This window comes from Mastomys coucha, unplaced genomic scaffold, assembly GCF_008632895.1.
Source record: "Mastomys coucha isolate ucsf_1 unplaced genomic scaffold, UCSF_Mcou_1 pScaffold20, whole genome shotgun sequence".
NCBI lineage: Eukaryota > Metazoa > Chordata > Mammalia > Rodentia > Muridae > Mastomys > Mastomys coucha.
The window spans coordinates 69,692,968-69,697,300 of record NW_022196903.1 but is presented as its reverse complement, the minus strand read 5'-3'; the positions used below and the strand labels follow the sequence as shown (position 1 = coordinate 69,697,300).

General features: G+C 37.3%; 1 pseudogene across 1 annotated transcript; it reads left to right on the top strand.

The window, feature by feature from the left end:
- The first annotated feature begins 3,959 nt into the window (after nucleotides 1–3,959).
- LOC116098188 lies at nucleotides 3,960–4,328 on the top strand (annotated as a pseudogene). The gene has a single exon (XR_004121736.1). The product of XR_004121736.1 is annotated as a high mobility group protein B3 pseudogene (transcript).
- Nucleotides 4,329–4,333: the final 5 nt, after the last annotated feature.

Here is a 4,333-nt window from a genome sequence, read left to right as displayed (position 1 = left end):
ACACACACAAACACACACAGTGAGAAAAAGAGAGAGAGATAGAGAGAGACAGAGAGAGAAGATGGATGGATGGATGGACAGACGTTAGATTGATGGATAGATAGTCATGCACATAAGATTCTCTTTGAGAAATTAATTAACAAAATAAACTAAGGTTGAGAAACATGCCTTAGGAGAAACAGAAGTTAATTAGATTGATTAATTTTATTCTATTTTTACAAAGTAGATATTGTAGTGCTTTCTGATAGGTAAGATTTAGCTAAAGATCTGTGGGAAATATGTTAGATTTAAAATTAATTTTATGTACTGTGAAGGAACTCTGATATCTCAGAGCTGTGTTATAATCAAAGCTTCTCTTTTGTGGTCTTTGTATCTTGAATTTGGGTTGGTTTGTCTTCCAGTGTCCGACTCATCAAGTCCTCAAGGAGTAATACAATCTTACCAAGTTTGAACTTTCTAGATCTTGTTTGAACTGCTTAAATGTGCATAGTTTTGTCTCTCTGCTTTAGGAAGAAGTTAAGAAGGTGAATATTAGATTTTAAATGTATTAACTGCAATCAATACATATACTTTCTGTTCATAGGCTAATTGTCAGAGTCAACCTGGCATCTGGTGCATCTTACCTGAAAGGAACTACCAAGTAATATTTGATATATTATTTCCTTTGTTCCTACCACAAACCACTATACTAGTGATTTAAAGCAACATGTGTTTTTACCATACCGCAGGAATTCATAAATCCCTAGATAATGATTTAGAGTTTCACTTCTTCAGGAGAATCCAGGGAAAATACATTCTCAGGCTTTTTAGTTTCGCTGATTGTCCTCATGCATTGTGTTCCCATACAATTTACAATGTTCCCCTCCAGCCTTTATAGCTCTGTTTAATTTCTTTAAGTTCTAACCTCTTACTTCTCTCTTACAATGAACCCTGTGATCATACTGGTATTTCTCTATAAGGAATAAAGACTGATCATTCTGAACATTTCCTTTGCTTTGAAAGGTGCTCTGTCATGGGCTCTTGAAATTGGAATGTCTGCATGATGGAAAGAGGAGCATAGTTCTTTCTACCAACCTTGATGAGAAATGGGAAAGAATTTCCACTAGTTAATTAGAGACATGTAGAGAAAGCTGTGGGTACACGTCAATGGTTCAGCACCTGCCTGGAATGCACACAATACTGGTTTTGATGCCAGTATGGAGAAAAGTGATGGATAAGGCAGCAATAATTGCAATTATTTCCAAGTTGATGTACTCACAAGTCAATGAAGAAACTAAGAACGAATACTTAGAGGCAGTAAATAGGAAGAAAAAAAGTAAAGGACAGGAGGGAGCACTATGTGTGTGTCTTTTCCAGTAAGCGAGGATGAAGATTAAGTAAAACTTGAAACTGCTGGCAAAAATGAATAATGGAAATTGAAGTTAGGTTTTAGAAGCTAAATAAAAGGATGGAAAAACACATAAAAATGAAATGAATACAGAATGATATTAATCCAATATCTATAAGCTGGAGAGCAGGGCTTGAGTCTGATACAATTCACACTATTGGCTATTTCATCCAATTCCATCATCATTCCAGTTTCCCTCGAGGGTCCAAAAAATTTGGGTAGCAAGAAAATTAGGTGCAGAAAAGTGAGTTTTCTTATTCACGGATACCTGGTAGAATATTAGGTCAGATGTATGCTCAAACTTACTGTCAAAATAATTAAAGTTGCATACTGTTTTATAGCAGAAAAGCTTATTTATTGCTCCTTGTATATATTTAGTGCACAAGGTAAGAGAGGAAAGGTTAATGAAATGCTGTCAGGGGAAGGCATTTGTATGAGTGCTATTTCTATTCACTAGCATCTAACTAATTAGAGACACCACCAAATTTCCTCGCCTTTGACTTGATATTTAACCAACAGAGAAAGCAAACTAGAAGAACATAAATAGCTTTACTTAAAGAGCTTACTTCTACTGTGTGCTGATATTACTGAACACATAATAGCTGTGATTATACTACTAATGACTATATGAGGGCAGCCTTTTAAAATTTTGAAGAAGACATTTATGTGAGGCATATTCAAAATCATTCTCAGGGCTGATGAGATGACTCACTGTGTCAGGGTGCATGCCACCAAGACAGACAACTTGAGTTTGATTCACAGAGCATACATGGTGGGAGGAGAAGATCCACTCCTCTAAGTTGTTCTCTGATACTTACACATTCCATGATGTAGTGGTGAGTTTTGTCTGTACTGCTCTGAGTTCCTGGGCAGGATGTGTTACCAGCCACTCATCCAAGGTCTCTTTCAATCAGCTGGTGAAAGACAAAAACACACACGAACACACGAACACACGAACACACACACACACACACACACACACACACACACACACACACACACACCGTAGTTTATTTTTGAATACCTTCAAAGGCTGGACAGTCTTAAACCTTCCCGTGCTACACCAGGCCCCATTGGGGAAGTGAGATTGGCTACTTACCTGAAGTCTTACATGGTTGATTGGCTGTATCTCTGGCTGTGTGCTCCCTTCTTCTTCCCCCAGTCCAAGTGATTCTCCCTGAGTCCTACCCATGCACCTCTAACTCTATCACCCTGTGCCAAGCCATTGGCCACTGGCATCTCTATTGATAGATCAAAACCCAATTGGGGACAAGGACCTTCAGTGTCTGGACACACAGATGCAAAGCTTAAGCACCACTCCTCCGCACACTGGCACAATTGCATCCAAACTTAAAAATACAGATCTACAAAAATAAATGGAAAAATAAAATAAGAACCCTTGTGTCTCTTATTTATTTCATCTCAGTGTAATTTTTTGTCCTTATTGCTACTGGTGGGTTTGTTTTATTCTTTCTTTGATACTGAGTTGTGATCACAACTTATTTTCCTTTCCCTTTCCTCTATCCAAACTCTCCCACTTACTCTTCCTAATCTCCTTCAGATTCATGACCTCTCCATTCATTTATATCAGTCACAGGAAACAAACTGTGTATCTAGTTGTCATGAAATATTCTTACACCAATCTCTATTTTATTACACCAATCTCTATTTTATAGTTCTATAATATGTATTGAGAGTAAATCAAATTTCTGCTTTCATCCATGCCAACAATGTGTAAGAGTCCTATGAATGTCTGAGCAATTATCCAATTAATTAGTTACAAATTACCTCTATAATCACTAAAGATATTTGATGTTTATATGATAGCCAGGAGAAAATATCAAAAGTCTCAGTCAATAAACAACTCTCTATTCTTGGGTATAAAGATTTCAGGCTGGGTAGTAACTCATATTTTTAATAAAGTTTTCTGGCAATAGATACAGAGTATTTCTAAATTGAAACTCATTGTAACTTTTGACCAATATTTTGTCTAAATTCTTTCTGAACATATTTTTCCTTTTTGGCTCTGCAACCTTCTGGGAGTAACAACATCCTAATTTTTCTTCTCAATGTATAAAATCCATGATTTATTTGACCCAATTTAAAAAATATTGTGTTATCTAGGGATTTTTCTTATCAAGTTTATGCTGTAGCTCCATTTCTTTCCTGCTTGATACTATCCAATTAGCCAAATCTCCCTACAGATTTTTTGGTTTTAGTATTCAGATGCTTATGTTCCTTTTTTTGCTTAAGTATTAGCATTTAATGAGACCAGGAGAGGATATGTGAGGAGATCTGTGTATATGATAATTAAAACCTTCCATCCCAATTTAAATATTATCAAATATAACTAAAACATTAGAACAAGCCAATGGCTGAGTGGGTAAAGTCAATTCCTGCATAACATACACACATATGACATCATACCTGAGTATTCGAGCATATACACACACACAAATGCACACTCATAACATACATGCACACAAACAATAAATAAATAAGTAACTCTAAAGCTTTAAGAACCAACCATATACTCTAACACTCCTGTTAAGACTACCAAAATTGGAGGCGGCTCTCGTGGAGGCAGCTAGCGCGAGGCTGGGGAGCGCTGAGCCGCGCATCGTGCCCTGCACTGCCCAGACTAGCGAACAATACAGTCAGGATGGCTAAAGGTGACCCCAAGAAACCAAAGGGCAAGATGTCTGCTTATGCCTTCTTCGTGCAGACATGCAGGGAAGAACACAAGAAGAAAAACCCAGAGGTTCCAGTCAATTTTGAGGAGTTTTCCAAGAAGTGCTCTGAGAGGTGGAAGACAATGTCTAGCAAAGAGAAATCAAAGTTTGATGAAATGGCAAAGGCTGATGTACGCTATGATCGAGAAATGAAGGATTATGGACCAGCTAAAGGAGGCAAGAAGAAGAAGGACCCGAATGCCCCCAAAAGACC